The sequence below is a fragment of the Haemaphysalis longicornis genome, unplaced genomic scaffold, assembly GCF_048455015.1.
Source record: "Haemaphysalis longicornis isolate Haplotype H1 unplaced genomic scaffold, Haemaphysalis longicornis Haplotype H1 scaffold_3, whole genome shotgun sequence".
Classification (NCBI taxonomy): domain Eukaryota; kingdom Metazoa; phylum Arthropoda; class Arachnida; order Ixodida; family Ixodidae; genus Haemaphysalis; species Haemaphysalis longicornis.
Window position 1 is genome coordinate 34310018 of NW_027526335.1, and position 23135 is coordinate 34333152.

At 50.7% G+C, this 23135-nt stretch overlaps 1 protein-coding gene across 1 annotated transcript in view; it reads right to left on the reverse strand.

Annotated features, from left to right (window-relative positions):
* Positions 1-23135, reverse strand: part of LOC144174241 (ankyrin repeat and BTB/POZ domain-containing protein 2) — a 117949-nt gene that overhangs the window by 41949 nt on the left and 52865 nt on the right. The gene's annotated exons all lie outside the window — the stretch shown is intronic.

A 23135-nucleotide genomic window follows, 5' to 3' on the forward strand; every position in this document is an offset into this window, starting at 1 on the left:
GATCTCCGGCGTGATCTTGCCTTCGCGACCGACGAAGATTTTTGAGCGTGGTTGTAGAAAGCACACATATAGATCCGTAGTGAGCCATATCCCCCGACCGTTTCATCACAGGGCAGGTCAGGGCATTCATTCGATCAAGATAAGCAGTGCAGGTCCTAAGTAGGCGTAACGTAAAGTGATGCGGAGTGAAGTTAAGACGTACGAAGCAGTGCGCATGAGGACTTTGAAACAAAGAAAAATGAAGAAGGACATTTACGGGATCGCTAGAAACCACCAATACCACGCAACGAAGGACGTGGCCCCAGTTAAACACGCCAACGAGGACTATGTACACGGTACCCAGATTCTCAAAGTGAATTCGATATAGCGAAAGGAGCTTTCCGACGATTCGATATGAGTACGGAACGAACGAGCACCTCTTGGGAATCGATTACCTAATCAGGAGCTCAAGCAAGACACAGCAGCTGCAACAAAAATGAAGGAAGCAAACACAAACACGTAAGACGAAGCTAGCGAAGCTGTACGCAACCGTCACGACCATCGCGACGGTTTAAGTCCACGATTACAGCCGCTTTGCTTCTTCTTCGCTGTCACAACGGCCTTTACTCCTTCTTTGTTGCTTATAACGGCGAAGAAGAAGCAAATCGAAGAAGCAGAACGAACGAACTGAACGCGCATAGTTAAACTAGACGCCCGCAAGTGCAACGTGTACTTCTGTGTCGAGCAAGTGGCGTGATCCCCCTTCCCACAGTCCCAGCCGAGTGAGTAAACCGTTTGACTGTCGGTTACTAACTCACGATCGTGCTAGTTTTTTTTTCAGCTTGCAATAAACTCATTTGTATGTGTACATAGTTGTAAATACGTGTTGTAAATATCGTTTCCTACATTGACATGTAGTGCAAGAAATACCATGTGAAAAAAAATAAATAAAAACGGTTGTAGCCGAGTGGGTAAGACGACTGACACTAACTCCGTTGATCTACCAGACACAGGCTCGAATCCTGCCGGTGCCGGTTATGTCTTTTCTTTATACTGTCATACTGAGTTATAACGCCGGAATCAATGAATTGCTAAACGGCTTCGCTGTTAATAAAAACAAAACCTGAAAGCCGGCAGCCCACACAGTGCCAGTACAAGCACCGGCAGGCACCCATAGAGCGGCAATGCTCACCAGGGTTCAATGGGCATGTGGCGCCAGGTTGATGGGCATTTCAAACAAATTGCAGGAACTCCCAAATTAGAAGGATCAAACGCCTAAGCCGCTCTGGTCCACAATGAGCCCCCTCAAACTTGGCTTCACCACAGTACACAGACGCATCTCTGGCAAGACATTTTTCTAAGGGTGATACAAGCAGTCTGATGCCAACCCAGAAACGCCCTAGGATATTTTATTGAACACCTCCGCACGGCCCCATGCATCCCTATCCGAAGCGTTAAACATTAAGATCCTTTAAAGCCAGCTTCACCACTGTACACGAACGCACTGCTAGGAGGTCAGTCTCTCTTATTAAATATCTTCAAGAAACCCCATGTGAAGCGCTATTCACCGAGCCCCCCACAAAGCTGGCTTTACGACTGCACGCAAGTGCATTGCTGAGAATACCTGAGAATACCCATTGCTGAGAAATACTATAGCGAGTCAGATAATAATGTGAGAAAGCCTTGGTGCCTTTTATAAATTAGCACCTTCATGAGACCCCGTGTATTCCTAAGGAGTGCTACACAACGAGCCCATTTAAAGCCGGCGTCACTACTTTACACAGATGCGTTGGTGGGAAGACACTTTTACAAAAGCTATATGTGCAGGCCTTGGCGAAATTATGGAGGCCTTGGGGCCTTTTATTACTAAATACGTCCACAAAACCCCAATGCATCTAATGGAGCGACATTTACCGAGTACCTTAAAAGCCGGCTTCACTACTATACACAAATGTATTGCTGAAAATTCACTTTTTATAGATTAATGTAGGCGTTTTGCATAAACACATGAAGCCCCTGGGGCCTTTTCTTACTGGAACTTTCTTACGCGGCGAAAGTGTGAGACATAAAGCGAAATAGCCGGGCAGATGGGCTTCCTCGCTGAGTCCACATAGAAATACGCATTGAGAAGTGCAGCACCCCGTCAAGATGGAGCTGGTTTGTTTCCCGGAAGCTACGCCAAACGGGAACGGAACGCGGAGCAAATCGGTACAGATATACTTAAAAATAACTACTACGGAACAGATGTGGGACAGACACCAGCTCCAGCGTTGCTTATTTTTTCAGTGTGTCTACATGTTCCCTTTTAGCGACGGGCACGCGTTTACATCGAAACGATGACTAGGGCCTAGGAAATGCCCCATGCAACGGACGACGCTTACGACTGAGGCAAAGACGACGTCCTCAACTAACGCAGAAGGACAGATTTTGTGTCCCACGACACGAAGACTCCTGAAAGGAAGGTGGCGACAACGCTGCAGAAGACTCGTCAATCACGTGTACGCACCCTGCACGTGACCCCCGGATAGCAATCACAAACCAATATGATTGTCCACCAAATCGTTCGTCTCCGCACGTCACGTGTTGACACGAAATTATCGGGGACTCACCCGATCAAGTTCCCATGGCACTTACTTATTCATGAATCATGACCAACTGGCTTAACATGCGTAGTGTTGCACTAATACGAAAAGGTTTACAAATCCATGTAAAAGCTCATACAGGCCTATCTTTGCTTCTTTTTGAAATATACCACTTCTTTAATGAAATACAGAAAATACCCAAGAAACGCAAGAAACACATTTTTATCTAAAGAAAGAAAGAAAGAAAGAGAAAGAAAGAAAGCTCTTTATTAGAGGAAAGCAGAGAGGTCTGCCGGCATGTTAAAGCCGACATGCTACTCTGCGGGGTACGGGAGGAGGGAAAAAGTTGCAATAGGAAGAAAGGTGGAAGGGAGAGAAGAAAGAAGAAAATAAAAGAAGTGAAAAAAAAAAAAAGGAGGAAGCGCGTGCGTTGGGGACCGTCAGTGCGACACGTGAAAAGTCTATGGACGGTTGTACAGTGCAAGGATGGTCTGGTCCTATATCAGCTCAGCGACGCCGATGTCACTGAGGTATTCAAATAATGCGGTTAGCACTTTACGCTGAGAGGAGGGAGATGGCCATGGTCCCAGAAGTGCTTTTAAAGTCAAGGAACTGTGGTTGAGGCACTCGATCTTCTGTGCGAGGTTGTTTCTTGCTTGATAGTATGTAGGGCACTCCAGTAAAATATGCTCAACGGTTTCTGGTGAACCGCAGTTGTCACAATAGGGGTTCGAGGTTAGGCCAAGGCGATAGCGGTAGGTATGTGTTAGCGCCACGTTGAGACGTAAGCGATGGAGCAAAGTCTCTAGCCGACGTGAAAGTCGCTCCGGTAACCTCAGTGCCAAAGTTGGGTCATCTAATTTTCACTAGAAAACGCTAGCTGTCAAGCAAGGGAGAGTTTTGTGCATTTATTTCAGCACATGGCGCAGACAATTCTAAAATAAGCAAACTAGGCCGTTGCGAACATTTGAAGGTACATATTTGCAAAACTATTCGTACTTGCACTCGATGGTTTCTAAGCCGGTGGGTCAGGAAGTAGCCAGTCCCACAGGAGTGTTAACGGGTGCGTCCCTAAGGCGGACGGAGAACGTAACTTTTCCACTCACAGCCCAGACCAAAATGCGCACCGAGGCGAGTCCGGTGCGACCGTATACGCTGCTGAGACGATAAACACAAACATGACTATGGAAAAGGCATCAGCGTCGTTTAAGCTGTAAGCCAGGCCTTCGTCAAAACGGGGTAACTCTCGCTCTTTTTCCCTGAGCGGGGTTGGAGGAGCGCGAGAGAGGAGGAGAAGGAGGAGGCGGGGCTTGAGGTTTGCTCGCCGCATGTTTAATTAATAACTAGAGCTGATCAACTGACCGTTCTGGCAGATGCGAAAAACGAAAACCTCCGTGTGTAGAGATTTTGGCGCACATTAAATATACCCAGGTGGCCGAAATCAATTCGTAGCCCCCATGCGCCGCACGCCTCATGGTCCAGCTGCATCTTCCGCACGTAAAAATCCCAGAATTTGAATTTCTCACGAACAGGCGGCAGTGTATGGATACGCAGTGATAAACATATTTCCAGACGCTAGCAAAGAAATGTTGCCGGAACCAATACGCGAGTTGTACGCGATATGCGAAGCATCGTGCACGAAGATTTGATCACGACGTCAACTGCTAGAGGAGGTCAGATACCGCAAATTGCAGACAAACGTGTTCTTGTTTCGTGCACTTCTTGCACTGCATTTGGCTTCGCTGGTCGTCTTTCTTTACAGAGTGGAAAGGCACTCATTTTTTAGTCTTTCTTGGGACGTGAAAACGATTAAAAACGTACAGAGGAGTTTTTACAGTTATAGGCGGCGTCCTAACTGTAAGGACCCAAATAACTTTGGCAAGGGACCTTATCTGGCGCGTATATGCGGGCACTTCCAAAGAACTTGTACCCAAGGAAAGCCCTTCCCCGATTTACCAGCACGCCGGCAAGTTTTCCTCCGAAGCAAAGCTTACATCGGGTAAGCGCCTTTACGACAATATATCCAATTATTTCCATTCCGCATACCCACACCACTGCCGTCTTAGATCAAGCTGTCTGCTGCAAGTCGACAATAAATTCAGGACATCACAACGTCTCTTTATGATTTTTTCCCCTGGGTCTTTGAGCGCCTGTATTGTCTCGAGAGCGCCTCGTCTTAAACTGCGCTGCAGATTCTGTAAGGCAAGAGGCGGCAGCACTCCCCCGCGCATATCTCTCACCGTTGCCCGTCCTTTGCTCGGGCAGAAATGCGGTCCGCGAGTAACGCGATACGGGCCCCTGGTAGCAGACCATCTGACTCCTGCGTTTTCGTGCGCAGTGGCAGCCAACAGACGGGCCTGTAGAAGAGAGGACAGGCGGCCTTGAGGGTGACCTTGCAAAGCAGCAGCCTCCATCACGCTCGTCTCTGGCGGGCATGCCCCCCGGGGAGGAGAGGGGGCCTCGGGAGTACGCCCGGCGGCTGTTATTTCGCCAAGGCCCATGTCAGAGGCGCGCTTGGGCTTCCAGCAAAATGAAGCGGCGGAGGATCCCTGCCACGGAGGTCATTAAGGCGCGGACGCGGAGGAGAAGGAGGAAGGGGAGCGCGCGCATTCCTGGGACGCGCTCCTCTCCTCTCTGCGCAGCCTCTGGAGACTCCGACGATGGCAGCGGGGACGCGCACTCCTCTTCGGGCCTCCGAGTGCACCCGTGCATTTTCTCCCCTCCTCCCGCCGGTGTAAATGCATGCGATGCTGCAACGGGCAGCGGCAGATGTTGGACGACCCATTCTCGCGTTTAAAAAGCCGTGTGCTGCACCTACCTACGCCTGCGTGCAAACGCCGGCGTTCCTCGAAAGCTGCGTGCCAGTCGCCCGGTCGGTGCCACGGAAGCGCAGCTTTCAAGAGTCGTCGTTGATTTCACGCTCAGCTCATGGAAATTTCGCGCGGTGATGCAAGCAACTCAATCACACAGAAAGCTTTTTTTAAGCTTCTCGTAGGAGTTGACTCTCCCGCAGGCAAAATTGCTTCTCAATCTCAACCCAGCACTGGGAAAGATCACATCGTTACGTCAGTAACGTCCCGAACCGAAGCTTGCCCAACCTGTACAGCTATGCCTCGCGGTTTTGATTCTATCTGAGGTGTCGTTTACGCCCCAGTTTTGTCCCACATTTGTACGTAGTGTTTTGAAACGACGTAACAGATGAGACTGACGTTAAAACTAATATTCAATCACAGAGAAGTGGACGTTCTACACTACGGAGTGAGGAGATAAAATGAAAGTGAAGCTACACGAGGCTTAAACATGTTGACAGCGTTGGGGTCAGCTGGCAGGCGAGCGGACGTTAATCCAAAGCAAACATCGAACAGATGAGTTACAAAAATACGCCCACAATGACGCCGTCCTCAGAAGGCTGCCCGAAAGCGGCAACGTGCAGCACGCGTCCCAAGAAGGCACAGTCGAGTTCGTTTTTTCCTAAATAGCACTGTGCCCGTGGAACTCTGAATTATATAGTACAGCAAAACCTCGTTATAACGAAGTCCTCGAGACAGGAAGCTGACTGCATTATAAGCGGTACTTCGTTATAACCGAGGATGGTTCTCTCTCCTTGCACTGCAGGTAGAACCGTGAAAAAGTTCGAACAAAGCGATCCCGCGTATACGCGTAAATAAGGATTCAAATTCCTGCTTCATCTAAGCTATTATTCTTTGAAACTATTGGTAGATATCAATTAAGTGGTTCATTGAGAGACCGCAATAGATGGACGGATAGTAGACTGATATTGATTGATTGATTGATTGATTAATTGATGGATTGATTAAACGCGATGCGCAGTTGCTATTCATTCCCGACCGATCCCCAAACGTGGGTATGTTCCACGTGGGCATACGAGTACGGGCGTGGGGTAGAACTTCTACCGTAGAAGAATTTCTACCGTGGGGTAGAACTTCTACCGTAGAAGCTACCTTTCAGAGCGGCATCCGACGAGAATATCCAGCTGGCCGAGGGTGCCACTGGGGCCCACGGGCTCCTGGCCGCCACCTGAGGAAGAGGAGAAGTTATGCATCCTCCTTTCGAAGTGGATTCAAATTAAAGTTATTCTCTCTCTCTCTCTCCAGGAATTCGATTTTCGGCGGGCCCGGGCTGGGCTCGGGCTCAATGCCGCGGGCCCGGGCCGAGCTCGGGCTCGACGCCGTGGGCCCGTGCCGTGCTCGGGCTCGATGCAGTGGGCCAGGGCCGGGCTCGAGCTTGAATTCATAGGCACGGCCGTTAATAGGTCCGGCGTGAAGTGTAGAAAAGAGCATCAAAATGAATATTCTTGGTTTATTTTTGCGCGCTTCTTGCTGTTAGTTGTACGCATTGTTTTAAAAACGTGTTTTGCTAGGTCTGATGGCCACTCGTCGGATGCCGCTCTGAAAGGTAGCTTCTACGGTAGAAGTTCTACCCCACGGTAGAAATTCTTCTACGGTAGAAGTTCTACCCCACGCCCGCACTCGTATGCCCACGTGGAACATACTGCAATTTTAATGACATTTCTTGTACTGCATCAAGATTTTATATTTTGGTGTATAACATAGCAAAGATACGATTACAAGAAACTGCCCAAGAGGGGAAGGAATTAATTCAGATAGCCTAGAGCTGTGCACCTATGTCTATGTATGTACACGTGTGTTTTAGATGTCGCACCAATCAAAATGCGGCTGCCGTGGCCGGGAATCAAACACGCATGCCAGAGAAACTCCACTGCTTAACGACCACTGCAGGTGAAGTATTTCAACGCGCGTACATACTCGTTGATTCAAATGCGGATCAAAAAATTTTAGCAATACCAACTTGTGGCAGAGACAACCACGTGGAGTTGCCAAGAGTCTGGTAATCAAAGGTGATGGTGTCTCTCGTCTAAGAATAGGAGCTATTATTTCGCCGATGTGGCGTGAACTGCAGACGGCGAAAGCTAAACTACGTGCACTTTTAAACCCTTATTTTTTTGCGTTCAGTTCATGACGTGCTTGTACAGACTAGATGCTCTGTCTGATCGCCCGGAATATAATAAACAAACTTTCTTCAGCGTCAAAGATCGGGCCTGGTCACACATGCGGGTCCTCCATAGGCCAAAAAAATAAATCACCGGGCCGGGCCGGGCCTGCGCTTGAGATGGCGGGCCCGGGCCGGGCTCGGGCCAGGCTCACTTATGAATTCCCGGGCCCGGACCGGGCTCGGGCTAGGTGTTACGGGCCTTCGAGAAACGGGCATTCGCGAGCCCGCTTCGCGAAGCGTGCTCGGGCCGGGCTCGGGCCTTAAAATCAGGCCCGTGCAGTGCTCTAACTTGTGGATGGACGTCCTCTATTCCAGTTGTTGTTGCGCAGGGTCCCACTGTTTGACCCTGCGCAAGGTGGAGGGCAGCATGGCCTTGTAGACCTGACGGATCGAAGCTGCGTCGCTGTCTGCCTTGCGAGCTCTTCCGGTCTGACGGCCTCCTCTTCCTTTCTTTCTTTTTTGAGGGAGAGGGGAGGAGGCCCCGCACTCCAACAGCTGGCTCGCAGCGAGCGTCGACTCTCCGGGGCAGTACGCCCTCTCAGCACCACGAGCCGCCATGTGGCCCATGCAAGGGAGTGCGCGGCCGTTTTGCCAAGCTCGGTCGTGAAACTAAAATCTTAGCCTCAAGGCAAAAAAGAAAAGGAACCTGTTTAAGCCCCGTTCGGTTGCTCGAACTTCAATGGAAAAAAGAAAACGAGAGAGGGCACATAAAGTAAACGTTACAGAAGTTGAGAGAACGAAGAGAAAGAAATAGATTACAAAACCAGACAAGAAAGAGCGTTTGGCGAGGCACAAGACTGGGACTGGGAGCAAGAGCAGCAGACGGGAAACATCTGCAGAAGATGGAGCTGGACAAGAAAGAGGCACTGAGAGGAACGAACGGGTGCTCAACGCGCAGGCGACAAAGCGGGAGGATAAAGACATAACTGGGGGCCTAGTAGAAGAGCAGGAAAAGTGATTTCGCACGTGCAAAGTGGCAGACGCTGGAGGTGTAAGTACGGACTGTTGATGCTCCAAGGAAAAGCGCCTGTCGTACCCGGGGGATGCTAGACACCCGCAACAGTCGGAAAACAAAGACGTCAGCTTCTCGCGACACAACGTTGCTAATTTTCGAAATTATTTCCTAATGAAACCAGCTATTTATGCTGTCTGACCAAAACTGTAGATACACTATTTTAAGTGCAGAGCACTTTAGGCGCTCGCCTTGTCGTCCTAACTCGCTCGCTCGACCCAAGTATATAGAGCACCAAGGCGGCGTCCCGGGGTAACGCTGTTGTTCGCGGCATACCCCAGAGGCTTCGAAAGCCAAGCGGTTTATATAGTCATAAGCGTTCGAAACTCGTGAAACGTTGCCGCTTGTCATACATCTTCCCGTTGTTTAGCGCAAAGAAATCTATAGGTACATTTGAGGAAAAATATACGTAATTAACCGGCAGCGCCCACGCTCTTTTTAGTTAAGGACGCCCGTTGGGTTGGTTTTTTAAACGCAAAATGTGGCAGTGCAACGCCGGCACGTGCGGAGGGGAAAGCACAAAGAGAACAGAACTCCCGCGGGCTCAGTTTCAGGCAGGAGGCGCGCGAGCATTGCGAAGGCGGGAAATTTGAATTGCATGGGGTGGTAGCAGTAAGCGGATAACGGCGGTACAGCCCAATAGAGCGAATCAGTGCTCTGCACTTCCGACAGCTTTCACATCGAGTGGAAAGGCTTTAATTTTTTTACTGGTGATACACTTCCCGCAGCTTTGCTACTGGTGAACTTCAACCCAGCGGTCACCTAGCTGCCACGATTCGCGTTTTTTTTTTTTTTTACAGCGGAGCTGTTATGGGCAAGCTTCTCCGTTTTCTTTTTGTTTGCGTGCATAGACCGACAAAAGCCGCTCCCTCCTTCTCATTTCGGCGCACCCTCTCCCTTCGGCCACCTGTTCGCCTCCGCTCCGGAACTCCATATTTTTGGGGTAGTACACGGCCCAAGGAGGTGGTTTCCTTGGTACTGTCCCTGGAAATACGTCTTTCCAGCTTGATAAAAGTCGCTGCTGGGCTGGTTGGTTCATGGCATTCACACTGAAGGCGGAGATTTACAGACAAGACACAAGTCGAACGGGTCTTAGCGCCAGTCCCGTTCGTCTCTATTGTGTCTTGTCTGTAAATTGCGTTTTTATTGTGCATGTATGTCTTCCAAGCAATGCATTTGTGCTTAGAAGTAAAGCCGACCCTAAGAAGATCTGTGCAAGCTTGGTCTTTGTACGCTGGCTTTCCCACACTGTGTGCTGCACAATTGAAATATATGGGTGGAGTTACGAATCGATTCAGCGCGCTGCCACCCTGTTCGCGCGTGCTGCAAGTTTTGTGTGGTGCTCCTGTGCTTTGCGGGAAAGCCTGCCTTCCTCGGACAAGCTACGACACGCCGTAGTACGTCCGCCGCACGGGCGCCGAAGTGACTCAAGCCGCGGCAGCTGCAAAATACAAAAACAAACTTGCACCTGCGAAGCGGACGCTGCGGCCGAGATCTCCTCTCCACCCTCTCTCAGACTCAACGAGCGCCGCTACTGCCGGCTCTAACGAACCCGGGAAAGGGTGTTTGTGTGTGTGTTATTTTCGTGCCGCATGCAAAGCACTAGGAAAACTGCTTGACCGTTAGCGTTCCTCCGAGCGCAGAGCACATTCGATTGACAGCAAGGAGTTGTCCTTGATTGACAGCATCGGATCCCGCTGTCGCTGTAAGCTCGCCTGGAAGGGTGATGTTCCTGTATCGTCGCCGATCATCTTTCGTTGTGCAGTAACCCAGCTAAGCTTTGTCTTCGGCTCTTTTACATCACCAAGACAGCTGCTTCTGTTTGCCGCTCGTCACCACGCTACCAGTACGTGACGGAGGCGACGGAGCCCGGTTCGGGAACGCCTTCGCCAATGTAACAGCGGCAATAGACGCGAACGCAGCGGAAGACCACCGACGACGATCGGGCCGCTGACGCGAAGCGTAAGAGTGATGCCCTTCGGGACCCCGAATACCGCGTGACGCAAAACGCGAGACGTCGGCGTGGCTAAAATCCCGTTGAACGCTTCCCCGGCGGGACGGCGCGGTTTGAGAGGGAATTTGTGGCCAACCAATAACCCACAAAACAGCTCCGCTGGTAATACACCTCCACAGAGTGGAGTGGCACAGAACATTTTGTATAAACTTAGCTCGTACAAATTCGAATTTGTTTTCTACGTTATACCAAGGCACAACGCCAGCGCTAAGCCCCTGTTTTTAAATGCAGATGCTACGGTTTAGTAATTTTCCTGTCTACTACTGTAACTCCTGCCGCAAGTAAACAGTGCATCTGAGAGGAACGTTCCCTGCGGAATTTCGCTGCTTCCTGCTTGCGCTAGCGATAATTTGTAGCGCAACCTTTGCGGACCGGAATTAAAACGGCCGCAGCGTCGCACGAGAGAGAACTCGACCTGCGCCGGGAGAGAGAGAAAGTCCGGCTTAGCGCCCACCGCGCACACTTGGCCGTCCGTCGGTTCGCCTGCCGATAGGAGATGCCCATGAGATATGCACGCCAGCCGAGCTGCGTGAGAAGGAATTCCCCAGACCTTGATAGAAAGTGTGTCACAAGACCTGGTTAACTCACGCGCGGGGAGACGCGCGGAATGTCTAAAAGGAAACGTCGGATGCGTAATCTGCGCGCGTATTCAGGCGACGTTCATTCCCCGGGAATCTCGCGCCCTGCAAGCTCAGTCTGCTTTGGTCATGCCATTAAAAAGGTTCGTAAAAACGGTGATGAGTTGAGTCGGGCACGAAAGAGAAAAGTTTATTGGCGAAAAGCTAGGCGAGTTGCGTTATTAAATTTACTTTTTAACCGCTCTAACATGGAGCGCCGCGGACTGTTTGCGGCGCACAGGTTCGCTCCAATAAACTTAGCTTTCTTTAGCTTTCTGCAAAAACCTTGAACATTCATTGGAAAGGTATATATATATATATATATATATATATATATATATATATATATATATATATATATATATATATATATACAAAAAGAAATGCCGGCAGTCTACATCGCCTTTGGCGTTGCGTTGTAGACTGCCGGCATATTTCCTAACGAGCCCCTCATTTCCAAATCATATCTATATATTATATACATATATATATATATATATATATATATATATATATATATATATATATCTAAAGTGTTGTAGTGTTGTATAAGCTGTTTCCCTTGTGTCATTCCATGAACAGGGGAGTGACATCAGTAACTGTGCGTTTCTGTAAATATTTCCCAGAACACTTTTGCGTAAAATAACATTGACAGGGTGTTCCTGAATTGTCAGACATACATTGGCGGAGACTGAATTATGTTGCTTTACAGGGGCGAAGAAACGCGGATTCTGTGTTACTCGCTGAAAGAAAATTAATTATAGGTTTGGAGACTATAGCATATCGCTACTTAGGATTTCAAAAAAAAAACTGTAGATCTAATAGCTTACCAAAGGAAATATTTCCGATTACGAACACTGAGATTAATGAATGGGAAGGCTAAGCGGGAGGTGCTTACGTCACTTGTGCAAAATTGGTGTAAAATGTGTCCTATGCTCGGGTACAACTTAAGAACGACAACGTAAGTTGCTCCTGCGCCTCATCACCGCAGCCAGCTGTACCTCCGTGCAGAGCAACGAGGGCGTTACTGCGAGTACTTTGAACATGACACAAGACGTGACTTTTTCGGGCTTAATCTGCTTGTAAACTACTGCAGCGACGACAAAGAAACGAGGCGAGAAAAAGACCACGATGACAATCAGACGACACTAAGCGCCATCTCGTTTCAAAACGCGCGCGCGCGCCGACATCGCAGGCCCGTCGTTTTAGCGAAGCGATGCACGACATGAGCTATTGCCATCAATAAATGCATTAGCAAAAGCCTGATGCAGGGAACAATGCGCTATTAGGATGAAAGGTGGCTTTTTCGGGCGCATTTGAACAGTCAGCTTTCCCGTCCCATGAGCAGCGCGTGTGAAACACACACACACACACATACGCACACACGCACACACAAGACATCTGAATCCTTTTCCCGATCTTTAAGGCGGCCTAACGCATCAACACATCATTATCGAGCTCACGCTTCGTGTTTTAAGGGGTGCTAAAAGCGATCCCTATATTGTACAAGCGAAATTAGTGCTTGAACTATTTTGGAGTATACATGGGTCGCAGCCAGTTTTAAATATCAGCGTGACGTCCAGTGTATTACTACATTTATTTAATTTTAATTTTGTTTACAGATTTGTGGTTGCGCTTTTCAGTCTGCGAAGGTGCTTAACACCAAACGCTTTGAGCTCGGTCTGGGTAGCCCGTGCAAGGACAACCTGGGCCGAATGAATTCCGTCTGGAATTTGCGAAATATCTTATCAGATCGAGACGACCACTTGTCCCACTTGGCAACGCGCGGCTGCAACAGCTCGTCAATTGCGTGGACGGCTTTTGGGCTCTCCAACCCAACTGTGAAAGACATCTGGGGACAATTCGGTGCACAAGGCCCTCGCACTACTAACATAGTGTACTAACATGGTGGAAGGCTGGCATAACGGCCGCCGTCACAGCCGGATGAGCAGTTTTCACCCAACTTTGGCTAAACGTTCATTCACTTCTTTCAAGTTGCCCTGTCCTCATCTCAGAACAGGATTCAGGTGCTTTTAAGGGACCGCATGGCAGTGGCCTCACTACCTTCCGCCGAAGTTCGCGCAAAAAACGAGAAATTTTAGGAGGAAATGGCCCTTTTGTCATCCTATGCCGCGGCAACTGCGCCGACCTATTAGGACATAATAAACTACCTGTACAGAGCTTCCTCGCTCGGGCTCCTTGTAGCGAAGTAAGAGACAGAGAGAGAAATCTTTAATGAACGGACGACGGCAGCCAGACTAGCAAAGTATCGTGTGCCCATCCGCTAAGCGGTGGTCATTTTTTAATTATACAAAATAAAAGTATTTAACTAAAGCATACCATGAACCCAATGTTTTGTTTCTGCACGAGTACACAATAACAAATGAAGAAAAACAGACGCCTGCCCCAGCTAAACCTGATTAGATGGATGCACACATTTGTTACATTAAGCAATGATAAAGACGACACTTGTATTGATAATAACCAAGCAATATTTACAAAATCTAAGTCGTCGTGCTGCTGAACCCAAGGACGCGGGTTCGATTCCGGGCTGCAGCGGCCGCTTTTCTGATGGAGGCGAAAAGCGGAAACACCCGTGTGTTCGACGTTTCCCGAGGTTCGAAGATCCCCAGGTAGTCCAAATTAATCCGGAGCCCTCCACTGTATACGGTGCGCCTCATCGCCCGTGCGGCGTCGGCGCATTGAACCTCATAACCAATAACTACAAAATCATTCGGATGCAATAGTATACAACGAAAAAAAAAAAGAATAACGACGAAATATAGCCTGAAAGAATAATAAAAATAAAAACCAGTTCGATGAATGCGGTCGTTGATAACGTCCACATTAGCCACGGCTCAATTCGGAGCGCCAAATGCATAGCTTCTTCATTTAGAAGTGAAAGTTCAGATATGGGAGCCAAGACAACACTAAAAAATATGATAAAATGACGTTCTTAGCCACGGCACCGAAAGTTCCCGTAATTCGTTGGACCTCCTGACGCGGTTTCTGAATTACTGGACCTTTTGACTCGTTGGATCTTCTGACTCACTGGATCTTTTGACTCGCTTTAGACCTTTCGACTCGTTGGATCTTGTACTCTTTGGATCTCTTGACCATAAGCGTGGAGTGGCGGTCGGCGGACCAGAGGGCGCCCGGCCGACGGCGAGTCCGCCTTGGCGGTCGCGGTCCGAGTACCCCAGAGCCTGTTCCAAGAGGGTGGGGGAGGGTAGAGGGGGTCGCACAGACATTCACAGAGCGAGTGATAGAGCGTGTCCGGTGCGTCGAAAGCAAAGTCAAGACAAGCCTCAATAGCAGATTGGCAAACCAGCGTCGCCATGCTTAAAGAGAGTACGGTTGCCTCGTTCCTTATACTGGCCGGTGTTAAAACAAACAAAAAAGAATCAATCAAATACGCCGTGGTAGCCCTAAACGCCATGCAGCCTGTTACGAATCGACTGTGGCGTGTGTTGAACGCACGCAACTTCAACAGCGCTCAACGCGATGCACTTTCCCGCAAAGCCTTATTGATGTGAGGCGAAGTCCCCTTACAGAACAGAACCGTGCAAGTTGGTACTGCCAGTAAAACGCTTGTCAATAAAACGGCTCTTGTACTTTCAGCCTTATCCTGCGACGCCAGAGCGGGTTTTGAAGAAACCTGCAGCGGCTTTTTGAAGTCCTGGCCCACCACTTTTGTATAGATGTTTGCAAAGAGTACTATGTTTCGGAGGTTTTCAGATGTAACTGTTTGAAATTGAAATCGCTGCTATAGATAAGCGTTTTACCGAGTATAAATGTCTCGAGCCGCGAAGCCCACGCAGCCGCGCAGGCACGGCCAGAACCCTCTTGCGCATGCGGAGGCTCGCCGCGGTGATTGTTCGCGGCATCTGGCTCATCGCCTTTCTGACCCTGGGCGAGTATTTTTGCTTGCGTGCGTTTGACTCGGCTTCGAACGTGTCGACGCTTGTTTTCACGGTTGCAGTAAAGAGGCTTGCGAGGTAGTAGCGCGTGTTTGGCCTCCGCGGAGAGCGTTACTCTGCCCGTTCGAGTTATCGTTTGATTTGATTGTAGTATTTAACGCGCCGACGCAGCGCAGGCGATGAGGCGCGCCATAGTGGAGGGCTCCGGATTAATGTCTAACACCTGGGGATCTTTACCGTGCGCCGAAATCTCGTACACACCGGCGTTTTTTCTTTTAACCTCTATCAGAAAAGCGCCCGCCGAGGCCGGGAATCGAACCCGCGTCCTCGTGCTCAGCAGCACAACGCCTTAGCCACAGAGCCACCACGGCGGGTCTATCATTTAACCACGCCTGTGTGCTGCTACGTGTATCATCGCTTTTCTCAAGCGTTTAGTAAACCGTTAAACGTAACCTTTGGTTCTACGTCGTCACAGCTGAGGCAACTCTTACGCCCACTCGCCAACCACGCTACCACAACGGAACGGGGTCGTGCTGCTTGTACGCCTTCGTCCTTGTCACAAGACACTGCTTAAAGGGACACTGAAGTGAATTTGTCTAGGTCTCGTTTTTGCTTGCACTGCGTAGACTGACTAAAATTAGCACACTTTTCATCGTTTATCCGGCTGATAAGTCGGTAATTATTTTACAAAGCGCGAAAGAAGAAAAACTACCATGCGAGATTTGCGGCGGCCGCACCAACTAAAAGCTGTGACGGCGGGAGGAGACGCACCGTGATTGGTTAGCATTCAAACAAGTTTCGGTTTCGGTTCTGTAAAACAACATGCTTTGGATGGGCATTCTCGATATCTCAGTAATCGTCGTACCGCGCTTCTGCCATGTTGTCGGCTGTAAAATGCATAAGATAAGCCTCCCAGGACGGCTTCGAATCGTAGCAATCACTAGCCGAGGCCTACGCAGTGCATGAACGCCCTCCGCGTACCCGCAGACGCCCAAGTGTCATGCGCTTTTCCCCACATTTGGAGCTTGCCTCACTCATGCCTGTATCGTAAAAAGCGTGTTCGCACCAGGCCAAGGGTCTGTTGATTCTGGCCTGTGCCCACTGCCCGCAAGCCGTCGGTGCTTATGGCAAGAGCACGCCAACGAGAACTCGCTAGCGCGTCAGTGTCAGCCTGCGCGCGTTTTGTGAACTAGTTCGTGGAGCAGTGAACGTTACGGCCCAAAAAAAAGGTGAACTCAGTACAGAAAATATCGGCCGAAAACGAAAAAGTCAATTGCACCCTAGGGGATTCGAACTCATGACTCGCAAAACACCTAAAACAACATACCTAGCGCTCCACACCAGTCGGACGCGGGCGAGCGCTGCTGACCTTGAAAATATAATGTATAACCAGTTTACACTTTAATTTAGGTTTAGCATTTCAAGCAGCTTAGGTGACTATTTGTTGTATTATATATATATTGCGCTCCTGCAGTAAGCGTCCCCCAAGTTTCCACAATATCTCATGTCTAGCAATTGCATTTCTTAGACGGAAAAACGTTCGCAGATGCGTAGTCGTGCTGGTGACCGCTGTGCTTGTTCGCCCAGCGCAAAAAAGCACTTCCTGCACCCTCGTTTTACGCTGTACGGTAAACGTATCAGTTCATTTCATTTCCTTAGTACCTGCATTGACTTCGCTGACTCTTCCTCCGCCTTCAAGTGGCCTTAGATTTTCCTACTGGCGTACCAGCCATCGAAGCGTCGCCTGTGCGCTTGTGCCGCGCGACTTTAACCTGTATCTAGATACAGTGTACAAACTAACAAAGTAAATAAAGGCACATTCTTCTATTCAAAAACGCGTTGTGGCTTAGTTTCAACTGAGTGAACGAATTGCGACGGCCCGTCGGCGGCCGGCGGACTACACGCTGGGCCGACTGACTCTGTCGGAAGGTCGGCGGGCCGTGCAGTAGCGCAGCCAATTGCCAGCTCATCTCCTCCTGACGTCACACGAAAACGCCACAGAAAATGGGCGAGGGTGCAGAGAGGAAGACAGCATTTTCGAATTGATTTTTCTATTAAATAAATTCGCGTAAACGCGCTCAGAGTGGTCGAAACATGGCCTATGGACTCCGGACTACAATTTGCGCTCGTAATCCCGCAATGTTTACAAATCACTTCAGTGTCCCTTTAACATTCACTCTACGCGGTGTGAAGCAGACTACGGCAAGTTTTGCCTAGGGAGTACGTGTCATGTGCGTGCAGCTCATGGTTCGCTCTTATTATCATCATCTTCCTTCTATTCTCTTGCATTATTTCACGTACCCCTGCACCAGCCAAAAGTTTCAGGCTAAGCCCTTTACCCATCAGTGTACGAGTCCCCGCCGCACAAGTCTCAGGAACGCTGACAAATGCTGCTCTCATTCGGTAAGAAATCAATGTTATGAGGTGTCCTTGAAGGAAACGGAGCGCTGGGGTCGATCCGCCAAAGCAATGACGGATGGCCCGAGGAAGGGGGAGCCGGCCCACAGAGGAGGTAAAGGCGGAGTTCGAACCGTGTCGGCCACGGCCGCGTGGTGCGGTTTCTCGACAGCAGTGATATTAGGACCACTATCAGATTGGCTGCAGACGTGGAAGTTCTGTTTGGAAGGCTCACGTTGACATCGAGAGCCGCATTAGGCCGCATTAAACGAGCCCGTCACTTTACTAACCTCACCGCCACTGTCAGTCTTAGCATTGCAATGGATTACGACTGTGTGGTGAGCACAGTACCCCGACGTCGCATCTCCAGTATAGTGAAATATCGGGGTACATTCGCTACAGCAGAGTGGTGCGTTTATAACAGAAAAAAAAAAAAAAACTATTTTGCTTCAGAGATGGGTTGCCGTCATCTGCGTTTTTGAGTCCAGGTGGCGTTCGCTGAGATCGGACACGTTCTACACCGCTCTGTCTTTCTCGCCCTGTGTGTTTACCGCAGGCACCCTGCCTGTTATGAACTGTTTTAATCGGTGACCAACCACCCCTGGCGCCGACTCATAAGGTTCGTCGTCCCCTGCATCCTCCTGCCGCTTCTCACGGCCGCTCGCCTTCTTCGGTCAAGCAAGTAGGCCTAGCACGCCGACAAGAACGGCGGCGGCAGCGCGCTGCCGCTGCGCTGCTGCCCCGCACGTGGACCCAGCGGAGCAGTCAAGGCAGCTCCATCGTAGCGTCGAGCGCCCCTCTGCCGCCGCGTAGCCAGCCCTGCCATGGCAACGATTTGAAAATGGACACATCAGAACCGCAAGTAAGTTCAGCTCCGGTCCCACCATCCAACGCTGTTAAAAGGCCGCCCGGGTCTACAAGCACAGCGGAAAATGCAAAGCAGGACCAGACAAAACGATCCCGCCCGTCGCCTTTATCAACAACAGCTGCAATGCCACCTGAGGCATCATCGTATAAGGTGGTCATCAAGTCCCGCGCTAACTTCGACATGTCTACAGTGCCCAGTCGGTTTATTCAAGCTGCAGTGGCCACATGCCTGAACGTCCCAGGTTTCCGTGGGTTTGCCGTGCACAAGCCCACTAATACGATTTCAGTGTGGGTTCCCTCCTTGGATTTGGCCACCAAGCTCCAGACCTTGAACAACATACAGGTCTCGCAGACAGACAGTGTACAGGTCCAGGCATACTTGGCCGCTGGAACTGACTTGAAGCGCTACGTGATATCAGGCGTAGACTATGGCGAGACACCTGAACAGCTTCGTCAGGAGCTCTCCTGCTCCACTCACGAAGTAGTTGCCGTCCGGTATATGGGCACAAGTCGCACCTGTCTCGTCACCCTGCGAGGTCCGCCTTCTCCTCCAGACCGTATAGTGTACTATGGATGCATATTGCGCCCTCGGCCATTCAAGCCATCTGTGGTATACTGCTACTCGTGCTACAGGCAGGGGCACATGAAATCCTCCTGCCCTTATCCACCAAAAGAAAACCCTGAGGAGGCCACAACGTCGCAGACTTTTCGATGCGGCCTCTGCAAATCGAACGACCACGACATCACTTCCCGGAAGTGCCCTACTAAGCTGGAGGCCAACAAGAAAGTCCGCGAGCGCCGCTTGAAACGAAGTGAAAGGCATGCCGAAGCCCCAGTGCTCGAAAAGGTGCCGATTTACAACCGATACGCTGCTTTGACACCTTTAGAGGAGGACTTCCCCGAAGCAGAACCTGAACCGTCAACAATGATGACGTACAGTTCGGCAGTCAAGGTGCCACGTGCCAGACGTCGACGTTCGCCACCTGTGCAAGAGCAGCTACCACTTACTGATTTAGATGAAGATTCCGAAATTGAAAGCAGGCTGGATACACTGGAAAAAGAAATTCAGCGGCTCAAAGAACGTCGTGCAATGCTTCAGCGCCGGCGTGCGAGTACCCGCCTTACGGACACCCAAACCACGAACGTCTCTGTTCCTCCAGGTAATCAAGGGTGTACATCGAACACCATGCCTCCACGTGAACTGTTGTGTTTTGTCGTGCAACAACTCCAGACTCTCACCTCGGTTTTAATGGGTAACCTCCGCCAATGATGGTACCTGTTAATTCGGGCTCATCTGAGAGTATACTGCAGTGGAACTGCAGGGGCATAACTGGAAAGGTCGGAGAACTTCGCCAACGCCTTCTGTGCGGGAAGCTACGTGCATGGGCACTACTACTTCAGGAAACTAATGGTCTCCCTTCCCTTTCTGGATTTGTGGCGTATTCGTCTCCATCCATCTTGGACCGCCGGAGTCTTAGGCCTAATGTTCCCCCAGGAAAGGTAGCCGTCTACGCCCGCTCCAGCTATCCTCAGACCCGCATCGACCTGGCGCGATGGTGCACACTATGGCAAGAGGTCGTCGCTGTACTCGTTCGCCTCCCTCACACAGACGTAATCATAGTGTCGTACTATGCTCGCCCCTACAGTGGCCGTGCAGCCAGACTGAGCCTCGGCTGGGTATCACATCTACGTCAACGGCATCCCGGCTGCCCAATTTTGGTCGCGGGGGATTTCAACGCGCCCCACACTACATGGGGCTATGTCACCTCCAGTGCGCGTGGTAAATGTGTGTATGACACTTTTGTGGACGCCCAGTTTGTGCTACTAAATGACGTTTCAGTGCCCACACGTCGGTGTGAACGTCCACGCGATACTCCTCGCTCGCCTGACTTAGCTTGGTGGTTAGGAAGCGGCGCAGTGACGTGGATGTGTGAACCAGACTGCTGGGGCAGCGATCACCATCCGGTTCATCTCGGCCTTTCTCCCGGTCGTAGGGATCGCCTTCGAAGACTGTGTCGGGTGGTGGACTGGGACGTCTATCGATCGGCGTCAGCTACGATGGTTTCCGGCCCCTTACCTGACCCGCGTCCCAGGCTCCGTGCGGCTTTGGATGCAGCAACCCGCACTACCTGGGTGGAGGAATCCCGGCCGGCTCCAGACCTGCAGCTCTGCCGTCTGTGGGCCGCCCGCCGCCAAGCTGAACTTGCTTCAGTGAGGAACCCAACGTCAATCAACGCTCGGCTGAAGCTTCAATGCCTCACAGCAGCAGCACGTCGACATGAACGACGACTGACGCGCGGCCGCTGGCTAGACTGGTGCGCTTCGCTTGGCCCTTCGTCGTCGAATTCTTCAGTCTGGCGAACATTTCGAGCTATGGAACGCGGTCAACGCCCTCCAGATCCAGCGGCTAGTGCACTTCTAGCATCTGGGCAAAACCCGTCCACTTTCGCCTATACAGCCGCAAGTAGCTTCTTCCCCGCTTTTGACGTCCAGTCAGCTCCCTTTACTGTGCAAAACAACTTGCCGAATGGAGCCGGTTCGTTGCCTACGAGTGGAGACATAGCAGGGATTGAAGCTCCTTTCACAATGGCGGAACTCTTGGCCGCCATCGACCATGCCAAGCCCAGAACAGCACAGGGACCGGATGGCGTTCCTTACGAGCTCTTCAAGAACACTGAAGGTACCACCCTCGATGTATTACTTGAGGCTATAAACACAGCTTGGACTACAGCCATCATTCCGGATTCGTGGTGCCACGCGGAAATTGTTGCAATTCCGAAGCAAGGCAAGACCCCAGACCGAATTTCTAACCTTCGGCCAATATCTCTTACATCGACGATATGCAAGCTGATGGAACGCATGCTAGCGACACGCCTTTCGTGGTGGCTGGAGCGATATTCATGGTACCACCCTGGTCAAATTGGATTCAGGCCACAATTGGGTGTTGAAGATGGACTCGAGCATTTCTCCTCTATGGTCCTTATAGGAGGTCGCTCTCGTCGGATTCGAACGGTCCTGGCAATGGATATCAAGAAAGCATACGACAACGTCAGCCGCGAAGCTATTGTTGCGATCCTTGAGTGGCTCAAACTTCCAAGTCGTGTATGCACATTTGTGAACGCCTTTTTTCGGAACCGCACCTTCTCTGTTCGCTTGGCCGGCAAAGCTACAGGCCATTTCACCTCGTATCGAGGGGTTCCACAGGGCTCAGTGCTGGCGCCAATATTATTTAATATCGCCTTGCTTCCCTTAGCCTGGCAGTTGGCGGGAATTCCGGACGCAAAGTACATAATGTACGCCGATGACATTACTGTATGGTCTGTGCACCCTGAAATCGATGTACAAGAAAGAGCACTACAAATGGCGTTAGACACAACCAACTCCTGGTGCGCCAAGGTAGGGCTTGAACTTTCAAAAGAAAAAACGGCATATATGTCAGTGGCTAATAACAACGGGCGCCGCCGACTTGGGAACCGACCTGTCCGGTTGTTTATTGATCAGCAACCACTACAAGAAGTTTTAAGTCTACGGGTGCTTGGCCTCGACGTTGCCTCGTCAGGATCTGCGGCTCCATGGGTGAAGGGGGCAAAGGAGAGTGCTGCACGCACAATCCACCTGATACGCAGAATAGCAACAAAGGCTGGCGGGTCGCGAACTAGAATTGCTCGCCTCCTTGTGCAGTCTATTTTACAACCCAGACTCGTGTACCAGGCCCAGTTCCACCATCTTACGATGAGGGACTGGGATCGCCTCGAAGCAATTAACCGAGATGCCATGCGGGCTGTTACTGGTCTGCCCCGAATGACCCCGGTTCCAACTCTACAGGCCGAGGCCCAGCTCAACACTATCGATGAGCTGGTACATCAACGCCGTTCTGCCCGCACCTGTAAGCTCTCGAACATCGGTGCAGCTGCTGCACTAGCCCATTACATGGGCTTTGTTGTAGCAGATACAACTGTGAAAGGGTCGGACCTCCCTCCATGGCAGCGAGTACAGCTGACAAAAAACAAACCCATCGGTCGTCTCCGTCGCCCAGTCCCTCGCAAGGCCACGGCACAGGTCTCTGATCTTCATTGTACAGACACCGACGCAATCATTGCGTATGTAGATGCCAGCGCTAAAAATGGCATGGTACACACCGCACTGGTGTGTCCCCAGCTACCGGAGGTTGACCAAACCTGTTCATATGCCGCCAATCCACTGCCACCCGTGTATCTTACTGAATTAGCTGCAATACATGATGGACTGGTCTCATTACTACCTTTTGTCCGGGCGGGGCCGTACTCACGACTAATCATACGGACTGACTCTACGCAAGCCATACATGACATTCGTCGCGTGGCACAATCGACATCCTTTTCCGATGCCATTCATCGCTTGGCAAGAAGCACGGCGCTGCAGATACGCATCGAATGGGTGCCCCGCTCATCTGTGCCTGGCAATACGGAGGCAGACTCAGCTAGCCACCCGAGCACAGTCATGCGGCCACTACTACCTTTCCCCGAAGACGCTCGCGGGCACCTGGAACGACGAAAGGAAAATCTTCGGCGCACCACACGAGCACTCATACCACCGTGTGGTTCAAACCTCCCTGGCGACTTAACTCGCCGAGAGGAGGTTGCGCTGCGGAGATTACGCGTTGGGGTGGCCCTTACGCCGTCCGTGACTGCCTCCTGGCCATCGGAATACCGCGGCCCATACGGATCCACCTGT